This window comes from Ambystoma mexicanum, chromosome 9, assembly GCF_040938575.1.
Source record: "Ambystoma mexicanum isolate Mex_15411 chromosome 9, UKY_AmexF1_1, whole genome shotgun sequence".
Lineage (NCBI taxonomy): Eukaryota > Metazoa > Chordata > Amphibia > Caudata > Ambystomatidae > Ambystoma > Ambystoma mexicanum.
Window position 1 is genome coordinate 1,132,908,037 of NC_090931.1, and position 23,934 is coordinate 1,132,931,970.

At 47.5% G+C, this 23,934-nt stretch overlaps 1 protein-coding gene across 3 annotated transcripts in view; it reads right to left on the minus strand.

Annotated features, from left to right (window-relative positions):
* LYPD6B (LY6/PLAUR domain containing 6B) overlaps positions 1–23,934 on the minus strand; it is a 474,724-nt gene that overhangs the window by 449,975 nt on the left and 815 nt on the right. The window lies entirely within an intron of this gene.

Genomic DNA, 23,934 nt, shown 5'->3' on the forward strand with positions numbered 1-23,934 from the left:
AAGAGCCACCCAATTGTCACAACATAAAAACGTTTGGCGAATCACACCCACAGTCCTTTATCTGTTATTGTGCTACTATTAAGCAAGTACAAAGTTCATTTTGGGAATACAAAACGTTCCCATAAAAACAACAATTGATAACATAATTACATATCACACAGTAAAAAATAAACAGCATTCCGCCCTCATTAAAACCAAGGCACACATTTAAATAAAAAAGCATTCCGTTCAAACAATTTTCATTATAAATGTCCTCAAAGTTAGCGCTTTCTTTACACTAGTCCACCCATAGCAGGTAGCACGGTGCCAGTTTCATACTGAAGAAACGCCCGGCCCTGCAGAAGCGGTTTAAGCGTGCACTCTCTAATTAAGGAGAAAGCTGGGCAAAACAGTACGAAATGGGCCAAGTCGCCCCTGGGAGCATCACAAAAAATGCACGCTTGCTTTTCATTGCCATTCGACCTGGCCGCTACCACTGCTCTTAGATTAATACAATGAAAGCGTGGCCTGGGGATGGCAACACGCTGAGAGGGATTATGTGCCCAAAGCACATATATGTCTGCAGTCCTGGGTTCGCAATAATCGCATGTTTCCTGCTAGCGGGTCCTATCGCCCAGAATGCGCTGGAACAGCTTTACTTTTATAGCGCTTCAAATAGTGTGCAGCATAACAACCCTCAGGAGACAATATTGAGCCATATCCCCTCCTGACAACATTGCCTTTATATACCGTAGCCAGGGAATCTTCAGGTAAGAGTGCCTAGGAACCAAGAGTCTAAATAGGTCATTGGTTAAACCGACTTTGCTGTTACCCCAGACTCTAAGCTAATGGTTGACAGGCTGGGCTGCAATGGAGTCACTAGTAAACCTGCAGCCCAATTCCTGATGGACTGCAAAATTAGGGGCTGAGTGAGGAAGCCCCAAAACCTGCTTCAGGGAAGTGTTCTCCATCACTTGGATGGATTCGACCTTGCTCGGCAACAGAAATAGCTTTCCCATTCTAAACCTCGAGTGCCAGCTTGGACGGTTTAGCCTTAAACATAGCCATGGCTTGTGCCACCACCACCCTCCACCCACCCATTGCCTGTTTAAACCTGGCCCTCTGCTTGACAACATGGGCTTCCGCTCTAATGTTTGAAGGAAATCTAACCCCCATGTAGTCAAATCTAGAAACTCTGGGAATCGAGACACCCTTGCTGTACATCGGCTGAAATGTTGGGGGGCACTTGCCCCTGCTGCAAACTATAGCTTTTTAAACTTCCAGTCCATTTAAACTTCCAGTCCATGTTTTTAGTGGCCATGCATGAGATTTCCACCCAGACCTATAATTTTTCCTTATCCTGAAACTTGTAGTTTTTCCTCTTTCCCATTTGGAATTAATGAAAACTACTAGTCCCAGAGTTTCAATCAAAGAAAGCTGTTCTTAAACATTTGACCTTGACTGAAATGTTTTCAGTGCGTTCAAACATGCTTCACGAAAGCATTTTGATTTGCTGACACCTGCAAACCAATAGTTAGGGTGGTTTATTGCGATGCCCCTGGAACCTTCCAGCCCTCCCACCACCACCCGAGCCCGCTCAGCCACTTCACCCCCACCCCTTCACACCCTCCCCCCTTGGCCACTTCCACTCCCCGGACACTTCCGCTTTTCCCCCCTCCACTGGCCACTCCCACCCCTGCAGTCCCTTACTCCAGTCTCTCAAACCTGGTAAAACAATGGCGGTTGCTGTAAATATTTCAGGAAAGGTTATGGGAAATGGGGGTATATGATATGTGCACACTCAAGTAGCAGTCTCAGAGAAAGGTGTGGGTAGGCTTAGACAAACTAGGGATGGAGCACAGCAAATAGAAAACACATTTGCATAAAACTATGAAATAGTCCAGTACGTGGACGTTTTACCTTCTGAAAGCAGACACTCTGGTAATTTCCCAGTTATAGAATATATTAGAATAGAATCTTTATGATATAATTGGTTATTTATAACGTGCCTAATATCCAGGAGGTTTCTAAGCATGGACCCAGTGAGCGAACCTGTGTTGCTTCGCATCGGGCAAGCACGTTGCCCCTGAGCTATCCTCCCCGCGACACAGTAACAAACAATTGTTACAAAGGAATCATTTTAGTTCAAAATCAATATTGTGGCTTTGCTTACCCATCGCCCACAAAATGTTTGGACCAATAATTGCCAAAGAGATGTGTAGCAAACGTCATTTGTGGATAAAACATTTGGATATTTCCTTAGCTACAGCTTATTTATTGAGAAACAAAGCGATGGCCTCTCCATAAAAGGTTAAATGTAAAGAGTACATTCACTTGATAAAATGTAACAATGGTGCGCAAAAGGCACAACCAGTTTAAAGCTGCTCATAAGCAATCACACATCAGAACATGCTCTTTTACTTAGCACAGGCCTGGAGCAGCACATTTCGAGGTGGGCATCACACATCAGAACATGCTCTTTTACTTAGCACAGGTCTGGAGCAGCACATTTCGAGGTGGGCATCACACATCAGAACATGCTCTTTTACTTAGCACAGGTCTGGAGCAGCACATTTCGAGGTGGGCATCACACATCAGAACATGCTCTTTTACTTAGCACAGGCCTGGAGCAGCACATTTCGAGGTGGGCATCACACATCAGAACATGCTCTTTTACTTAGCACAGGTCTGGAGCAGCACATTTCGAGGTGGGCATCACACATCAGAACATGCTCTTTTACTTAGCACAGGTCTGGAGCAGCACATTTCGAGGTGGGCATCACACATCAGAACATGCTCTTTTACTTAGCACAGGCCTGGAGCAGCACATTTCGAGGTGGGCATCACACATCAGAACATGCTCTTTTACTTAGCACAGGTCTGGAGCAGCACATTTCGAGGTGGGCATCACACATCAGAACATGCTCTTTTACTTAGCACAGGCCTGGAGCAGCACATTTCGAGGTGGGCATCACACATCAGAACATGCTCTTTTACTTAGCACAGGTCTGGAGCAGCACATTTCGAGGTGGGCATCACACATCAGAACATGCTCTTTTACTTAGCACAGGTCTGGAGCAGCACATTTCGAGGTGGGGCCTCCGCTTTATATATTATCAGGGGTGGACTGGCCTATATGGAACTTTGGAGATTTCCCGGTTGTCCTCTGTACCCCAGGCCTCTTTTTGTGGTATTTTCAAATGTTCCCATAGGAAAAGGGTTGGGTTTGCTGAAAATGTGTAATATGGGGCCACCTTGAAAATTATTTCCAGTGCCTCTTTTGGTTCCCAGTCCACCCCTGTATATTATCCAAGTTAAATCCCATTACTTTACAGCTGTCATGCTGCCCCATGACAAGGGTAAGTAGTCTGAGCAAGTCCGATACAATGGTTGGCTTCAACAATGCCTGCTTTTAACAGGATTAAGTGCAAGGAACAGATAGACGTCAAGGGACTGGAGGCTCACTTGGCGAAGACATGTTTTATTACACCAGAAGGGCATTTTACAGCTGCAATTAAACCATAAACTGTCAACAGACAGCTCAGAAATAATATGGACAGGGCAGGGTTTGATGTTCCTGCTTGATAAAGCTAGCTCAAAGAGATCCTACGAGGATATGTTTTTGGCAGAGAGGGGCAGGTACTGGGTGGGAATGGCCATTGGGATGAGTATAGCTATGGAGAGTTAATGGGGGGAGAGGGAGGATAAATAATCAAACAATCCCTATAAGTTGTGTGTCCCTCCTCACATGGCATCGCCTTTCTAGCTCTATGCCAATTCAATTATTTTAGCTTATAAGTGTACGTTGAAGAGCCATCTAATAGCCAAAACGAAAAAGGGTCCGAAAGTGACATCGAAGTTAAAGAGAACAGCGTGAGAAAGGTCAGATGTACTCCTCCACTTTTACTGTTGCCTTAAAGGAGCTTTGAAAAAGACCTGGAACGCTGTAGGGAGTTTAGAAATCCTTTAAGGCGGTGTCTAAAGTGGAAGATTCCCAGGGGGGAGGCGTAGATGCAAGGCGGTCTTCTTGCGCGCATGGCTCACCAGAACCAGTAGTCTTAACTCAGCACTGTGGACCATTTGCACATTTCTGACCACCTGTGAATATGTGGTGGGTGGACCCAGCAAAAGTGGACAGCCGCACTGCTATATGATGGGGCTGTCCCCGCCAACTGGCAAGATTTCCATCCAGGATGTAAGGAGGGAACGCCCTTTAGTTCTATGCTTTGCTTTGGACCAGTCCAGAATTTGAGGGAGTTCTCTGTATGGATCAGGACCATGAAATCAGCAGGCAAATGGAAAAAGAACACTACGCCCTGCTGCCAATACTCACGTGGAGACCACAGATACACGGCGAAGGTGCTCCTCTACCAGGGGCCATAGGGGCATTGCTACCCAGTGAAGTACACACGTGTTGTGGGATGTGCGCCTCCTGCAGGTTCCCTGGATTCGCAGGGGAAATACGGAATGTTGCAGTGGTCATCTCCCATGCTCTTCGCAACAGAGAAGGTACTGCAGAGAGCTAGATGGAGATTGACCCATGTGTCGCCGGTTCGAGGTGTTGCGACGGTCCCACACAAATGTGGCTGCAAATCCCGGCACCTCTAGCACGTTCCCAATTGGATTGTTGAAATCAAATTCATGCAAAAAAAAAAAAATGCCCCAAAATTTGCTTCGCTGGCAGAAATTCTATAAAAAAGAACAAAACAAAAAAAAAAATCACCCATCTTCACCTTAGCAAAAAGGCAGAAACGATTTTTTTTTTCAAATAATAAAACTGTCCGGTTGTAAAAAATAAACACTTTTTTTTAAAATACAAAAAAAATAAGCTAGGCGGTGAAGTCAATTGGTAAGAAAAGCATTCGCCATTCTTCAGTTTGAAACAAAGTTTTCGGTCTGATTCGCAACATGCTACATTTTTCCCAGCTCCTGACGTGCTGATGCTGATGAAAATGGAACGGAAGGGGGGCTGCTTCAGCCCAGCATATTCTGGGGGTGCTGACAGAAGAACCTCGCATCGGCAAGATCTTTGGACAGCTGACTCTTCCAATATACAACAATATGATAAAAGATTGGTGCCAATTGCTTTGAAACTCATGTTACCCAACGGCCTCCTTCTCCTGTGAGCGAAGTGCATTGAATAGAAGAGTCTGTGCGTGCAAAGAAGCTCGGATGCACAGGGGGAGGAAAAACAGCCTTTCCGCGTGGGGCCACCAATACAGAAATATTGCCACCAGGAAAAGGGATTGGTAGCAGCAGCATCAAAAGGCAAGTCATATATTTAGAGTCCAACTCTGGTGCTCAAGGGCTGAAATCCTGATGGGTGTTCAGGATATCCCTCATTAATATGCATGAGGAAAAATGTGCATCCATTTAGAATCATTGTGTGCACATTTATCTCATGAACTTCAATGAGGGGTATCCTGAAAACCTGGTATGGATCCGGCCCTCGAGGCCTGGTATAGCTGGCTATCTGTAAAAGCATCCCATCCCATAGCCGTGCAGAAAGCCGCATGTACCCTGCCATTCAGCAAGTCACCACTGTGTGTAATTGTAATTGGTTATTTATAATGCGCTTAATACCCAGAGGTTTCTAAGCGCGGACCCGGATCGAACCTGTGTTGCTTTGCATCATTCTGCTGCCAAGGCGAGCATGTTGCCCCTGAGCTATCCTCACGGCCCCAGAGACGCTGCCTCAGTGGACATCCACTGCATTTGCTGAGGCGGCGTCTACAGGCTATGTGATGTTATTGGGCTTTACATAAACACCGAAACCAACATTTTCAGGGTCTCTTGGCGCTTTGGCACCTGCAGGAAAAGGAGTTCGACGTAGATAGCAGAAGCTGAGAGAGCATGCAAGATTGCTTTGCTTTTGTGTCGATGCACGCAGATGAGTAACCTCTCTCTGTGTGCTGGTATGTCTCGTTGCGATGGCCGTTGGCACGTGGACCCAGAGACGAGCAGCATGTGTAGGCATCCTGCCTGGTTTTCCATTAATGAGATCTACCAGTGAGGGAAGGATGGGTCACGGTTTGGTGGAGGGCTGGGTGTGACAAGCTGGTGGGAGAAATGGACAGCCGCAGGCTGTTGGTGTGTGCAGGAGACAGGGTGTGCTAGCCAGTGTTCGCCAAAAGTGCAGGAGTGCATAAGGTGGGGAGCAAGGATGGCAACTGTACATCGAATACGCCCAAACTGCCCCTCAGGCGGGGTTTGTACTAATGACTGAGACTTTGGTTTTGGCAATAAAAGGCCGTGGATTTTATTGCACGTTACACTATTAAATCCAAAACGTGTTTGTAATGTTATTTCCTCATGCAGAATAAGCAGTTTGATCTCGGTTGGTGTTTTGGGCACATGGGCCAGGTGTTGTCCTCCTGGCCCATGCCGCCAACTTCTTCCCACGACTGTGAGACGTGCATTGTCCTATGCTTATCCCATTGTACGTTTCATGGCCTCCTCCTTCTTCCTTAGGGGTGGGTGGGATTTAGGTGAAGAAAATCAGTCTCCCGCGTTATAGGTGGAAAGTATGGACTGAGGCCATCCATATGGCTGTAGGTTTGGGCGCCCACACCGATCAGGCTAGCTGGCGCCGGTGGTCATCTACTCATACGTGTTCTATTGCTTGCATTTCTTTGTTCTATTGTTTGTTCCTTCCTCACTACTATCTGTCCTGTGGTTGGCTGATATGACACCAGCTCTGTGTGCATTAAATAATAAATAAATATCTTTTTGATACACACCAGCCTGGTTCCTAGTCCATTGTGACACAGTGCGTTTGTGGAGGTTGTGTGCGAGACGGGTTGGAGGCCTACTCAGAAAGAACCCGTATTATATTAAAGATAAAAAGCGTTTTTTATTGTGCGCGACATTCATTGTCGGTGAAGGAGCCCCTGGCTGGAGTGTGGTGTGTAATAAAACGCTGACAGGATAGGGGGGTTGCTCCCTTCCCCTTGCTGCTTATAATTATTGTACATGCACTGGTTTTGCCCCCTGTCACAGCTTAAGCACCCGTTCCATTCCACTGCACTGGTCACATTCAGTGAGTGTAGTCAAAGCTAGAAAGTGCAATGGCGAGAAGTATATTGCAGGGTGCAAACAATCACCATAACATGGCATAGCAAGGCATAGCAAGGCATAACAAGCACAAAAATGTGTTAAATCGTAGCCGGGCATATAAAGGCCCAATAAGGCACAACATGGCACAACAAGGCCCAATAAGGCACAACATGGCACAACATGGTGTACTGCCACACGCCTATTACCACCCTCCTCAGAGCGCTCCCATTTTTCCCTTTCTCATTTTGCTGCCTGCAAACTTTCTCTCACTCATATATATATACAATATAAACTGTGCAAAAAGGATTGAGGAATGGTAGACGAGTGGAGGTGGCCAAGTGGGACCTGCACTCATTAATTAAGAGAAGTGCTAATGCATCTGGGAGGTTTCACATTTTCAGGTCAGCGAACGGCCTGCCAAGATACCTAAAATAAAAAAAAAATTAAAAAATAAATAAAAAAACACATGAGGTGCTCATTTCAGCTTCCTTAGGCTGAGAGCAGTCACAACCCTCACTCTAACTTGCCCGGTGCCAGGGTCATGTTCAGAATAGCCGGTCAGTAACTAACAAAGTTGTCTAGTGCTCAACCCATAAACTGTGCTGGTATCCTTCTAGCTTACTTTAGTGTTGGGGTGCACACTCAACGCCACTGCATTCGGGGTTTTTGTTACATACATGGGTGCTGGGAGAGCTTCTGACCATGACAGGCCCTTAAGGACCCTACCAAAAACGAAAAGGCACTTCTATTCCTATCAAAGAGATAGAAGAGCATGAGAGTGTGCGATGGTTCACACTGTTCCAGTTGCGATGGAAAACAAATGCACAGAAGGGTCAGAAAGGATCCGTCGCTGAATTGCTCATCCATCTGCACCCGTTCCAAACAGGCACAAGGAATGCGTGGATTGTACGTGCATCCCTTTGAGATTACTCAATGTGCTTTTCCAAGCATGGAACCACCTACCGGATGTGCGCGTTTGGGCAATGTATTCATGTAGGCAATGCACGTGTGTGCTCGTCAGAGATGCATACATTCACATCACCTTGGTCAGTCGGCTGCATCTTTTCGTACTAGTGCATTCCTTCAGATGTGTGAGAAAGGGTTTTAAATTGCATCCTTACAGTTATCAAATACGCACGAATGTAAGTAATCAGAGTTTAAAAGTGGCCATTCCCTGAAATTGAATCGCTTCCCCCAAGACTGGGATTAAAAAAGGGCAATCAAGTCCCGTCCACCGCCCCCAATTAGACGGTGACTGTAAGCATTACAAAAAAATGTTGCCATGTGCAGTGTATTTTTTACCTCTTTCTCGGAGTTAATGACATAGTGTAATGCTGCACGGGGTAATACATTCAGTATTGCCATGCGGGGCATTACGGCTTAAAATGCCTTAACATGCTGCAAATCTGTCTCATACACTGTATTAATATGCAAAATTACAGACCTTCCACTAAAAGGTATCAACATCAAAACCAGGATTTTTGCTTGCTTTTAAAGGCAATAAAGATAGAATATTGTTCATAACAGCATATGAAATGTATGGATTGAAATGTTCTATGTCAGGGCGGTGAAAGCAGCAGCTACAATTGGGATGTGTGTGCAGAGCTGTACAAGAACGTCTAAATGGCAGCAGTGAGCTGCATAAAACCCAATCACGTGACATTTTTGTGTTCCTCTCAGTCAATCAGAACGTTCCGAATGTGGTCAATAACTAGTGTTATTGGCTGGTTTCCACACATTTGCATACAGAGAAGCTCTATCCTCATTTTTTCTACCTCTCTTCTGCTTTCGATACGGTAAACCACAACATCCCGATCTCCCGTCTCCGTGATACCCTGGGCATCACAGATCAGCGTGGTGTGCCTCCTTTCTTTCTGACCGCCCTTCATAGGTGGAACTTGGGTCTTTTCTCCCCGCTATCACTCTCTATACTTCAGGTGTCCCCCAGGGATCTCACCTATCCCCCCGGTTCTTCAAGGTCAAATGGCCCCTTTAGCCACAGGATCTCTGCCTTCACCTCCAACTTTCAGTGTTATACGGATGACACACAGCTCTCCTTCCTACCCTCGGCCACCTCCTACCCTCGCTCATTCCTGACCATCTGTCCGCAATTCAGTCTTGGTGTGCTGAGAACGATCTCTGCCTTAATGCCAGCAAGATAGTGATCGTCCTCATTGGGACCCCTGCTCCTGCCTTCCCACTCTCACTGTGGCCAACCTCTCTTGCCCCTGCACCCCGAGGTAAAAAAATCTGGGGGTAATCTTCGACTCCACTCTCTCCTTCCGCTCTCACATCTCTAAGAAGTCCCACTTCCAGCTGCACCTCCTCAGAGGTATACTACCTTTTCCCACTTTTCCCCAGAGGCTCATCGTCTCCAGAGCCCTGGTCCTCTCCAGACTTGACTACTGCAACTGTCTCTTTGTAAATCTGCCTACTTCTACAACTCATACAGAACCGCAAGCCTTATCCTTAGCCTCAAGCCCAGGGACCGCATCTCTATAAAGGGGTGAAAGCTCAATGTTGTTTCATTATCAACAATGCACAGATCTATGTATTTCTGTTTAGTTTGCAGAAATGGGTTTCTTATAAACCAAACGCAGCACTCCATTTCATGCACACTGCTTCTGGTGCGTTATAGAAACATCTAAAAATAACATCACCCCTGCAGATGCTTCCTGGGGTAAATGCCATTTTTCTTATCAACAGAAGCACAGCATTCTATTTCCTGCATACGCTGCAAGAATTAGTGAGTGTCACCCTAGATTGTGAATAGGTAGAGCTTCCTGTATCCCTATAGCAACATCTAAAATTGTGTTCAACCTGCAGCTGCTTCCTGTACTTGCCTTCAGTCATAAATTAAAAATAGCTTTGCTTACTACCATTGGTTTTAGTTGGTAACCATGTATTTAAATGGGTGGTTTGTTTATACAACTAGCACTAACACCTTGTATTCTGGTGAGCTAAATATAGAGCCCATCTGTACTTTCTGCTGAAGTGGATAGAATGCTGCCCTGTACATCAGCACATTCCTAGGATTCCCCAGGGCTTGACGTAAATATAAAAAAAACAGCATTGTTGCTTCACAGCTCTTTGGTGGCTCGCAGAGGGACACACATGTCGCACAAGAGATGCTATAGACCCCTTAGAAACAATAGTTTGACTTTTGTATGGGTTCTGGGGAGCACCATTTACTTATAAAGTAAACTGCTTTTCATTGTTAACACTCTGTATCAAAGCCAGTACATATAAGATTGGTATACATTTTTATATCAACATTGATATAGGATATCAAGATGTTTGGGGAAGTTTATAAAAAATGTAAATGAATATGGTGTATTAAAGAAATATGATTTTCAATATTTTATATATTAAAACATTTGATATTTGTGTTTACATTTTAATATAAAAAAGATGTCAAAATTGCTTGATATCATTTTCCGCTTTCTATAAAAATGATTGGGGTTCAATAAATTGCTATGAAAAACTTTGGGGGGGCTTATTAATTTGATATAAAATGTATATCCACTTCCTATCACCACGTGGCAGAACCCCTCTGATGTCAGCAATGTGTTACTCTGCAAAAACTCTAGATTCAGAGTTCCCGTGTTCAGAGCTCAATTGGCACTCAAGCGAGCAACATCGTTGAGCGCTACTCCCATCTTTATATAATATGAATATTCAGTTATAGGAAAAATATAAATTAGAAAATACTGCCTATAAAAATATACATTTGATAATTTAGACATTTTTTATATCAAATTTATATTCAGTTTATATCAAAGCACATCAAAGGGGGTGGGACTAAGACCTGAAACGGAGGGAGTGCCCATCTGCTAAAATTTGACATGGGACCAAAGGCTGCTCCTTCTACTGCTACGATTTACATTACACCCACTGCATGCTCAGAGTGAACTCTTCCAGTTCAGCAAAACTTTCATTTAAAATACTTTCCCCATAAAAACAAACATGTCAGGTAAATACTACTAAATAAAATTACATTTAATGTTATAATATATGGTGTGTGTTTAGTTTACTCAGTAATAAACACAACCTTTTTTAACTTCACCACCACAACTCCAAAACCTATACTGCTTTTTCCAGTAGGTGCTAATAGCCTTATGGATCTTGGGATGGATCATTACCACCACGGTGTATAAAGGAAAAATAACAGTAATTGTTATCTGGTTGCAGGTCGCAATATTCTTTACAAAATAAACCTACAAAATAAATTGCAAAGTAGTGAAGTTAATTAAACTATTGTATCAAAAAATTCTAAACAGTTAGCATAATTGTTTAAGTACAAAGAATTGCAGATGTGGTTGGGAAGAGGGTAGGGTGAAAGAAACACGGTGGTACTATTAGGCCCTTCTGTCTCCATTAATAACTGGGGGAAGTTGCAAAAAGGTTCCGGGTGGGCCATGGAGGAGGGCCGGGGGTCTTGAATTAAGAACCTGTAACAAATACTCCTCTGCCCAAGTTAACCATCATCCCGTTCATTTATTAAAGAAAAAGGAGAACGGTTTAAAATTCTGTTTGCCCCCCATGATGCTATAATAGGAAAGTGATGATTTAGCGAGATCTGTGTACTTTCAAGTAAATTGATATATGGACTATCACAAAACAGTGGAACAAGTCAACTCCTATAAATACTTAGGAATCATTGTTGATGACCGACTAACATGGAATGCCCACTGGGTCTCTCTGCAGGCCTGATGCACGATTTCGACTAATGCCTTGAGCATATTTATCGTCAGAAACAGTGGTTACTCAGTATCAGCAGTACTGACCATATATACAGCAAAAATAAGAGCAATATTGCTGTATGCTATTATCATCTGGGGCCACAGCCTCATTAAGTTGGTGGAGCGTTTTGGAGCTCGTCTGTTACGAAAACTGCTCCGCCTACCTTTTAATGTAAGCGTGGAGTATCTAACTCGAATTTGATCTTCTGGCGATGCTATATGTATTCACTAATCATTGTGTGATACATTTTGAGAAGTTAAATAGATTGGAAACTGATACAATTATCGTACCATATGTAGCCGCGTTCATGAGCATCGATTGGTATCATGGGCAAACTAAAAATGTTACAAACTAAGTGGGCGAATATATTTTTAACCCATGGCAAAACTAGCATACTCATTATGAAAATCAACTCTAAAAAGAGTATTGAAAGAAGTTTGCCATGAACAGCCGCTCCCTAACCTTGCCACTAAATCTCACAGTAGCATTTATTGCCAAGAACGCATAAATAGGTTCCCTGCCAGCCTGTTTCAAGGCTTATCCAAGTCCGCAGACTGTCCGGTTATATCTATTACTGAAATGTAACATATCTGAAGCACTTGATACAAAAGGTGTCCAATTAGGATTACTGTGTGCTGAGCGAATGGGTCGTCTGTGTGGTAATGACACCACTGAGACGCTGTACCATCTATTGATTGTGTGTGATAGTTTGTATGCACTGCGCTATAAACATATGAAGTCATACAACAATCAATTTGAGCCTGTCGAAATGGAAGCATTAGGGTCACATTTCATGAGCGGCAATGACATAAATCCAATATATTTTATGGTTGCTTTTTATAAAAGGATTGTACTAATCTTACATTGTGTTGACTGACTTTATCATGCAATATATTGTACTGTATGGAATATAATTGGATGAGAGATGCGATTGGTTTTAATATTGGCGTTGTAATTGTATTGATTGTGTTATACAAAAGAATTTGTTTTGCTATATGTATATAAATAAACTTGAAACTTGATATATGGACTATTTGACTATGAGCACAATATTAAAATAAACTATTTTCACCTTATATATTTCATCAACACAGGACTGTTATATCTAGCAGGACATATAAAGCATATTCATTAAATAAAGGCTATCCGTGTATTTCTTTTTTAAGTCTCTCTACCGCATCCAATGTGCTAAAGAGAAAGCGGCTCATGGAAAATGTCGCCCTCTCTGGTCAGTGTCGAGTTCGGCAGCTCCCATTTTTGCTCGTGCCAGGAGCCAATACGCAAAATGTCGTTAAAACGTAGCATGGGGCATCATTCTGTGATTCACCCGCAGCTGCTCTCATGCATCTGTCGTGCTCTACCTGTACAGCTTCCAGAGGCAGCTGATCTCTACCTGTACAGCTTCCAGGTGCAGCTGCTCTCAGTAGAGTCCCCGGGCCTGCAGTCCTGTGCATCTGTCGTGCTCTACCTGTACAGCTTCCAGAGGCAGCTGCTCTCTGGAGAGTCCCCGGGCCTGCAGTCCTGTGCATCTGTCGTGCTCTACCTGTACAGCTTCCAGGGGCAGCTGCTCTCTGGAGAGTCCCCGGGCCTGCAGTCCTGTGCATCTGTCTTGCTCTACCTGTACAGCTTCCAGGTGCAGCTGCTCTCTGGAGAGTCCCCGGGCCTGCAGTCCTGTGCATCTGTCGTGCTCTACCTGTACAGCTTCCAGGGGCAGCTGCTCTCTGGAGAGTCCCCGGGCCTGCAGTCCTGTGCATCTGTCTTGCTCTACCTGTACAGCTTCCAGGTGCAGCTGCTCTCAGTAGAGTCCCCGGGCCTGAAGTCCTGTGCATCTGTCGTGCTCTACCTGTACAGCTTCCAGGGGCAGCTGCTCTCTGGAGAGTCCCCGGGCCTGCAGTCCTGTGCATCTGTCGTGCTCTACCTGTACAGCTTCCAGGGGCAGCTGCTCTCTGGAGAGTCCCCGGGCCTGCAGTCCTGTGCATTTGTCTTGCTCTACCTGTACAGCTTCCAGAGGCAGCTGCTCTCTGGAGAGTCCCCGGGCCTGCAGTCCTGTGCATCTGTCGTGCTCTACCTGTACAGCTTCCAGAGGCAGCTGATCTCTACCTGTACAGCTTCCAGGTGCAGCTGCTCTCAGTAGAGTCCCCGGGCCTGCAGTCCTGTGCATCTGTCGTGCTCTACCTGTACAGCTTCCAGGGGCGGCTGCTCTCTGGAGAGTCCCCGGGCCTGCAGTCCTGTGCATCTGTCGTGCTCTACCTGTACAGCTTCCAGGGGCGGCTGCTCTCTGGAGAGTCCCCGGGCCTGCAGTCCTGTGCATCTGTCGTGCTCTACCTGTACAGCTTCCAGGGGCGGCTGCTCTCTGGAGAGTCCCCGGGCCTGCAGTCCTGTGCATCTGTCGTGCTCTACCTGTACAGCTTCCAGGGGCGGCTGCTCTCTGGAGAGTCCCCGGGCCTGCAGTCCTGTGCATCTGTCGTGCTCTACCTGTACAGCTTCCAGGGGCGGCTGCTCTCAGGAGAGTCCCCGGGCCTGCAGTCCTGTGCATCTGTCGTGCTCTACCTGTACAGCTTCCAGGGGCGGCTGCTCTCAGGAGAGTCCCCGGGCCTGCAGTCCTGTGCATCTGTCGTGCTCTACCTGTACAGCTTCCAGGGGCGGCTGCTCTCAGGAGAGTCCCCGGGCCTGCAGTCCTGTGCATCTGTCGTGCTCTACCTGTACAGCTTCCAGGGGCGGCTGCTCTCTGGAGAGTCCCCGGGCCTGCAGTCCTGTGCATCTGTCGTGCTCTACCTGTACAGCTTCCAGGGGCAGCTGCTCTCAGTAGAGTCCCCGGGCCTGAAGTCCTGTGCATCTGTCGTGCTCTACCTGTACAGCTTCCAGGGGCAGCTGCTCTCTGGAGAGTCCCCGGGCCTGAAGTCCTGTGCATCTGTCGTGCTCTACCTGTACAGCTTCCAGGGGCAGCTGCTCTCTGGAGAGTCCCCGGGCCTGAAGTCCTGTGCATCCGTCGTGCTCTACCTGTACAGCTTCCAGGGGCAGCTGCTCTCTGGAGAGTCCCCGGGCCTGCAGTCCTGTGCATCCGTCGTGCTCTACCTGTACAGCTTCCAGGGGCAGCTGCTCTCTGGAGAGTCCCCGGGCCTGCAGTCCTGTGCATCCGTCGTGCTCTACCTGTACAGCTTCCAGGGGCAGCTGCTCTCTGGAGAGTCCCCGGGCCACCAGTCCTGTGCATCCGTCGTGCTCTACCTGTACAGCTTCCAGGGGCAGCTGCTCTCAGGAGAGTCCCCGGGACTGCAGTCCTGTGCATCCGTCGTGCTCTACCTGTACAGCTTCCAGGGGCAGCTGCTCTCAGGAGAGTCCCCGGGCCTGCAGTCCTGTGCATCCGTCGTGCTCTACCTGTACAGCTTCCAGGGGCAGCTGCTCTCAGGAGAGTCCCCGGGCCTGCAGTCCTGTGCATCCGTCGTGCTCTACCTGTACAGCTTCCAGGGGCAGCTGCTCTCAGGAGAGTCCCCGGGCCTGCAGTCCTGTGCATCCGTCGTGCTCTACCTGTACAGCTTCCAGGGGCAGCTGCTCTCAGGAGAGTCCCCGGGCCTGCAGTCCTGTGCATCCGTCGTGCTCTACCTGTACAGCTTCCAGGGGCAGCTGCTCTCAGGAGAGTCCCCGGGCCTGCAGTCCTGTGCATCCGTCGTGCTCTACCTGTACAGCTTCCAGGGGCAGCTGCTCTCAGGAGAGTCCCCGGGCCTGCAGTCCTGTGCATCCGTCGTGCTCTACCTGTACAGCTTCCAGGGGCAGCTGCTCTCTGGAGAGTCCCCGGGCCTGCAGTCCTGTGCATCCGTCGTGCTCTACCTGTACAGCTTCCAGGGGCAGCTGCTCTCTGGAGAGTCCCCGGGCCTGCAGTCCTGTGCATCCGTCGTGCTCTACCTGTACAGCTTCCAGGGGCAGCTGCTCTCTGGAGAGTCCCCGGGCCTGCAGTCCTGTGCATCCGTCGTGCTCTACCTGTACAGCTTCCAGGGGCAGCTGCTCTCTGGAGAGTCCCCGGGCCTGCAGTCCTGTGCATCCGTCGTGCTCTACCTGTACAGCTTCCAGGGGCAGCTGCTCTCTGGAGAGTCCCCGGGCCTGCAGTCCTGTGCATCCGTCGTGCTCTACCTGTACAGCTTCCAGGGGCAGCTGCTCTCTGGAGAGTCCCCGGGCCTGCAGTCCTGTGCATCCGTCATGCTCTACCTGTACAGCTTCCAGGGGCAGCTGCCAGACCATAGAGATATCCAGACAACGGCCATTTTACGAGACATAGCTACACGGCGCAAAATATGAAGTTTTTTTTAATCTAATACATTGGAGGTGGAAATAGGTTCGACAGCCATGATTAGAAGAGGTACTTGGTGGCGAGGGGGCGCCTTCAACCTTGCCGTAGTTGATCGTTCGTTTTTTCTGGTGACCGGTTGTCTAGTCCACAACACACAGGGAGGGAGCGGTACAACTGGGACAGGGTGGAGTGTGCTCACAATTAAAGCTATACTGTAGATCCCCCAGCTCCAGGGCACTGTGCCTGGTGCCAATGCATAAAAGTTCCTTCTCTACCCACGTCAGGTGAGACAAATTAAGCCAGACTTGGCTATTATTCAGTGCATACCGGCTGCACCGTTTGCAGTATGGACCTACAGTTCCATCATGCAAACACATGATCATCTTAACACAGAGGACCAGTTGGCAGTTTTGCTGTCACATATCTCATTGGTCATACATGCCAGCAATTCAGTAGGAGCATGTTTGTGGAGACGCACCATTACATTTGGGGCATGCTAGTCTAACCCTGTTTTTTCCTTTGCCCTCAGGACTTGTAATCCTGGGTTGAAATGGTGAAATTAAGGACTGCATGATGTACCAGAAAGCAAAGAAAAACAAGCATTGGCAATGTCAATAGCTTGGGCTTTTGAGTGAGCCTGGTAAAGGCTCTAGCCAGGCACAGTCGTAGTGGTACTGACTGCTGTGGATGGTAGCAGGTGCAAAATTGTGCAAGTACCTGGTAAGTGCCCAATACATATACACCAGCCAAAACTTTTGGCTGTGCCAATGCTCCAATAAATTCAAACCAAGCATGTTCGAGTAGAGGGAGTAATGACCGATCCCACAGTGGGTCTTTCCTGAGCAGCTACTATACAGTACTTCCAACTTTTGGTTGTGTCTAAGATGAGGATTTGTGTTTTCTTAGAGGTCATTTAAAGTGGAACATCAGCATTTTCTCTTTTATGGCACCTCTTTGCTTCCAGTACCAATGGAACAGGTGAGCGATGAGTGAAAAGAATGAGCGTATTCTGCACATTATTTCACAGAATGAAAGATGCACTGCAGTCCTTTCTAATTTAGCCCAAAAGTGAAATGGTGCAGCTTGGAACTTTATGCTCACAGGCATACCAACAGGTCCAGACCTTCACGGGTACACTCCGATACGTATAGAGGCATACATGCACTAGACTATAAATGCAGGACAATATTAGCTAAAAATATGCAAGGCACATACAAGGAACGATACCTGCAAAACATGGGAATACTGACACTCTACGGTGGCAGAAGAACCACATCTACAGCAGACATACATAGGAGGAATGCCATGCAGACAAGCTTAGAAACAATGATGCGTGCATCACATGAGGAGATGAACAAAGGGCGCGCGCTGACTGATGCCGGCAGAGACACAGGCACACCCGACGCTGAAGGATGCTTGTGCAATATTGCCATCCACTCACACACACGTGGGGTGGAAGGGCACGACTGAACGATTCATGTATACTACGAGGAAACTCACAGACTGGGGTCTGGCTGCATACCGTACCGACTTGATTCATGCTCTGTGCATCTCCCTATGCAGTACACAGGGGTCAGGCACTGAATGATTCGTGTGCATTCGGTGGGCACACAGACTGACGTGTGTACCGCATGGGGAGATGAGCACATATAGGGGGGCAATGAATGAAGCATGTGTGATAGGAGGACACAGGTGGCCAGCACTGTATGCATGCTGTGTGTGATGGGGCCACGTGCACTGGGGCAGGAGCTGGAGGATCTATGTAGCAGAGTAGGGGACTCCCACCCCCAGATTACTGCTGAGATCTACTTCTGGATAAGAGGCAAACCTTCAGCATTCAGGGTCTTCCCTCTTCTGGGACTGGCTCGAACATTTCCTTGTCTTCTCTCTGCCCTGGATGGGGGCCGTGGGCTAGGGACGGAGGAACGGAGACTGCCACTCTGGAAACTGAACGGGAAGAAGAGTGAGGGGGCGAGTGGGCAGAAGAGGGGGGAGGATGAGAAACAATTCATTCCTATGACACAAGAAATAAGACTCATCAGCTCTAAGCAGCTCCTCCTCGTGCACAGTCAGGGGAAAGGAACTGCATGCCGGCAGGCTCCAGGCTCAGGCAAGGCAGTGGCGAGGAGGCTCTGTGGGGTAGAGCCATGCAAGAGTGTAGCGGCAGGTGGGACCCAGAGAGCTGCTATTGCCAATGAAGCTACTGCTGATACGTGGGAGTCTGGCCTGGCTTGGAGCTGTGCCATGGTACCTGGCAGGTTCCCCCACAGCACTGCTGGACCCTCCGCCATGACCTGCTTCCACTGAGTCGCTGAGAAAAGGATTGACTGGGGCCGCAGAAGTGCCTGCCATGGCTAGAGGCGCGGGGACAGATGCAGCAGCCGTGACCAAAACAAGCACAGACCGGGAGCGATGAAAGTTGGCCTAAAACGCAAGCACAAGTGTTGGAACGGGAGACGTGACTCCAGGGACGGTCAACAACCGACGAAACTAAGGACAGACCACGTCATTTTCCAGCAGGAGAACCATGATCTTCCTGTCGACAAGAAGAGAGCCAACGGGTCAGCCATATTAGAATAGAATAAAAGGAATGCTGTACTTCTGATGTTATACAATTTTATGTTAATGACACCCCACTTAAATTAAGGAAGAGCAATACATAGAAATTATTTCAAATTACTCTTCAATTTCTTTAGAAAATAGCCCGCAATTGGAAATATCCCTCTTCAATGGTATGTAGATGAAACAAATTAAAGATGGCCGCCCTCTGCACCGACACCACTCATCCGAGATCTCAAAGAGTTCCCATGTGGAGCAATTTTGGGCAGGGAAAGGCAGCAAAGGGTGAGGTTACCCATAGGGATTTGCATGCCTAAGGGCAAGGAACAACCAAACAGAGTATCCCTCCTCAAATGTCATTTCGCCTGCGCCCCTTGTACTTGAATCTGTACATGAATGCAATATAGATGTCGCAAGCAATGCTTAATAGCCCAAGACATAGCAACAACCCACTCTGTGAATTCTTACTATCTTCAAAAAGGGAAGCAAGGCCCTAGATGAAAAGGTTTGCTCACCAATAGCGACTTAACCAAAATACAGAACCCGCCATGACAGCACTCCTCCCCGCCCCCCGTACTTCCTAGCGCTGGCTCAGAGTAGGCATGAGTCCCAGATTCAAAGCATACATTGGATTTAAAACACGCCTGGATTCAAAACATACACTGTGTTGAAATACACTTCTATTCAATGAATACCCTGTGTTGAAATGCACCCAGATTCAAAGCATACATTGTGTTGAATTACACCTGTTTTCAGAGCCTACGTTGTGTTGAAAATACACCTAGATTCAAAGCGCACCCAGATTCAAAGCATGCACTGTGTTGAAATGCACCCAGATTCGAAGCATGCATTGTGTTGAATTACACGTTTTCAGAGCCTATGTTGTGTTGAAAATACACCTAGATTCAAAGCGCACCCAGATTCAAAGCATGCACTGTGTTGAAATGCACCCAGATTCAAAGCATGCACTGTGTTGAAATGCACCCAGATTCGAAGCATACATTGTGTTGAATTACACCTGTTTTCAGAGCCTATGTTGTGTTGAAAATACACCTAGATTCAAAGCATGCCCCTTGTTGGAATACATGTAGTTTGATATGATTGGTTATTTATAACGGTCTTAATACCCAGAGGTTTCTTAGCACAGACCCAGGGATCGAACCTGTGTTGCTCCGTGTCGTCTTGCTTCCAAGGCGAGCACATTGCTACTGAGAAATCCTCCCAAGACACATTCAGCGCATATGTTTTGTGAGAGGATCCAGCAGTATAAGAGTATAAGTCAGCTTGGGTCAGTAGGTTTGCCAGGTGCAATGTATTACCTACCCCCACCTTTCCCTGTTGCCTACCCTCAGAATGTCCATGCAAGTGCAATGCATTGCCCACCCCCAGAAAGTCCATCCAAGAGCAATACATTGCCCACCCTCAGAAAGTCCATCCAAGTGCAATACATTGCCCACCCTCAGAAAGTCCATCCTAGTGCAATAAATTGCCCACCCACAGAAAGTCCATCCAAGTGCAATACATTGGCCACCCCCAGAAAGTTAACAAGGGGGTCCTGGGAGTCCCTCTGCCAGACATTAGTCCTGGTTACGAGAGACTTACCCAGAGTCTTTAGCTCACCATCTTTCACAGAGAAGAAATATCCCAAACATATCAGTCTTTGTCCTGCCCTTCTCTGTGAAAGATATTGAGCTAAAGACTCTGGGTAAGTCTCTCGTAACCAGGACTAATGTCTGGCAGAGAGACTCCCAGGACCCCCCTTGTCAATTTGCACCCACAGAAAGCCCATCCAAGTGCAATACATTGCCCACCCTCAGAAAGCCCATCCAAGTGCAATACATTGCCCACCCTCAGAAAGTCCATCCAAGTGCAATACATTGCCCACCCTCAGAAAGTCCATCTAAATACATGCGTTAGTCTTCACAATTTCTCAGCACAGTACAGGTGCTAGCGTTCAGTGTCTCAAGTGCAATTCAACTCCTAACTTACACAATATCTTCTAAGTGCAAAAACATGTGTATGTATGTGACAACCGTCATACTACTTCTGAGTGCACCACATGTGCTAACGTACAGAATATCTTCTTAAGCCAATACATGTGCAAATCTTCAAAGTTTCATCTCCATTACCTGTGAGAACCTTCACAGTGTTCATGTGCAACACGTGTTAATGTACACAATTTCTTCCAAGTACAACACATGTTTTTATTGATTTGCATTTTTAAAGCACTCACACAGCCTGGGGGCATCAAGGCGCTGTTACAGGAATATGTCTTAGTTTTGTATTTGTAACAGCCCTTAATACCCAGAGGTTTCTAAGCACGGATCCGGGGATCGAACCTGCATTGCTTTGTGTTGTCTTGTTTCCAAGGCGAGCACGTTGCCGCTGAGCTATCCTCCTGGCACTAACCTACATGTGCTAGTCTTCTAAGCACAATATCAGACTAACCGCATGTCTTTGTGCAAGCCCTTGTCTATCCTAAATATTCTAAGAGTAGAGGGGCTAACATCAAGAAACTTCGAGGCCCAGTACCAAGCTTAAGTGCAGTAGGCAGGCTATCCCAAAGCATCTATGAAGCGGTCCTTCTACGTTTCATTTGCAGTGTTTCGTGGGGCCAACGCCATTGGAGGATAAGTTTAGCTGAAGAACAATGGCTCATTTGTACAATATCGGCACATGCGTGTGCAGTTCTACGCCCTGCACCAGAGAGTCAAGGTGTGTGCGCACACGAGACGGGAACCCTTCAAACAGGCGTCGGATTACAGGTTCCAACTCCAGGGCTTGCCTTATGAACCCACGAGGCATGCTTTGCAGGAAATGGTCTATAAATCAGGCAGGGCCGGGGGCACCGGTGTGGTCCCCGTGGGGCTGCTTAGGCACTAGCGTGCTCCATGTGACGTTGCTGCAGCGTGCGCGCTCTACGTCGTTGCTGAAGTAACGCCAGTCAGACGTTAGAATCTTTGGCAGCTCTTCATCCCTTCCCGACACCTGTGGGGGACACTGTGCATTTAACAGGTCGGGTGTAGCCAACAGGACTTGCACTCTAGCCCAGAGGCCATCGTCGGGGCAGGTGGGCCAGCAGATTCCACACATCTCTGGCCAATTAACACTAACTGCACCTGTTTTGTATGTCCTTGTTTTGTTTTCATCAGTGGGTGAAGGTTGGCCTTTTATTCTCACGTGTGATAAGGCACCCTGTCCAATATGTTAAGGCCTAATTACATGCCGCCGATTTTTTTAAATACATTTTAACATAAAAAAAAGAATTCCTCCAAGTTAAATATGCCTACATACCACTAATTAAACGTCAAATGAAATAGCAACAGAAAAACTAAAAAGACAGCAGAGCCAGGGGTGAAAAAATGAGTGGGAAAGGGACGGGACGAACATATAGAGTGAAGAGAACGGCAATGGTGATCAGGCGAAAGGGCAGAGCAAAGGAGAAGGTGAAGCCAGACAGAAGCACTATCGCGACAGAGACGAGAGAGAAGGAAAAGGCAAGACGTTGGGCTTGCTGCCCCCCTCATCGCCCCTCCCCCAACCGAAGGGGAGAAAGAAGGAAACGATAAGAAAAAAAGCAGGAAGAAAAGAATTCAAGATGAAGCGATAAAAAAACAACGTTAAACAACTGCATGAGATCAAATAATATGAAAAGAAAAAAAGAGGGCGTTGGGATCTTTTCCCTGGGAGCAGCCCTCGACCCCCTGCCCCTCTCGCCTCAGCCACAAGTGCACGCGTCCTCGGCGAGCCTCGGGGCTGGTTGCCCGCCCCCCACAGGTATTTACCAGAAAACGCGCTTCCTAGGACCCCACAAGTAGCCGCGAGCTTTCCGCGAACTCTCGGAGATGTTCACCCCTATGCCAAGCAGCCACCCCCCCCGCAGCAGAGACAGTGATAAGAGGAGCGCTGCGGGCACAGGGCCTCCTGCATAGCCCGTGCTGTGGGCAGGCATCGTCATGTTCAGAGTACCGGCACTTCCGCCCTTGGAAAGGGAGAGCGCTATGCGTGACCCCAATCCCCAACATGTCGGAATGGGCGCTCCCCCAAGGGCACAGCAATTCGGAGATGCACTGTCACGTGGATTACGCAGCTCTGGTATCTACCCTCGCCACTATGTATATCACATTTTTATAAAAGCGCGTCGAGTCAGACTAGGCCAGCTTCTAAGCACTATATACGAAATGGATGCTGCTACGCACTTTAAAATGCAGCCATTGGAAAAAGAAGACGGTAATAATTAGGAATGGAATTTGCGGTTATTTACCACAAACGGAAATCAAAGGCGAGTGATTAACTTGCAGAACGATCTTGCTGGCAACAGGAGAGATTATGACAAAAATCAGGGCAACCGACCAGCCCAGGTTTTTTGATAACAAAAAAATGAAATCATGCCACGAACATCACTACTATCTGCTGAACAAACAAATAAGCTACTGATAACAGGTAGCAAGGGGGGCGGGGGGGTCATCCGGCGGCCGACAGACTCCTAGCACCGTAAAGGCCGCGTATCTATAGCAGTGCAGGGCGCCCTTTCAGTGTAATAGCCGCACGCGCTGCGGGGCCCTTCCTGCCCCAAGGACCGAGTACTATACACGAGGCTTAATGCCCCGCTGTAAAAGCGGCACACTGTGTGCTCCGTTGTAAAGCCCCCTTCTGTATGGTCTATAAAAATGCACCGCAGACTCTGCGGAAAGTGCCCCACGCGTCTGCCTGAGCAGGGCAGTCACGCTTCACCCCGCGGCAAAGGGTGAGGACAAAGGGGCAGGGTCGGCTCCCGGCTCCCCGGCAAAGCGCCTTGCGGGATTTTCAGAAGGCACCAAGAGGCGGAAACCACGGCGGACTGCTGGCTACTGACAGGCGGTCTGCGGAAACCACTCACCCACGTTGGCTTCCGTGGAGAAGATTTAGTTAAGTCTGATACGGCGCGATATACACACCGTTCTTCAATGGGAGGGCCCCCGTTGTAAAGCGCGTTTGTAAATCAGACATATTGTCCAAAGAGTCATCGTTCAGTTCAATAAGTTGGATCCCTCAAAAGGCAGGAATTATAATTGTAATTGTCCGGGGTCACTTCGAGGCTCTATCGTGTTCACTGATAATCAGCGAGAATATTGTTTCTTTTAATGGAACTAAATTGTAAACACACCTGCAGCAAATCATGTTGCAACAATCGAACGTGTGATTTCAGTTGCTTATTATGTTGGATGGAGAAAAAGTAACCAGTCACGTGTTTGTAACAGTGCACAGCGAGACGGTGTGCTCGAGTAATGTGGGGGTACTCCTCCACCAACACACACATAACCACCTTTGGCAAA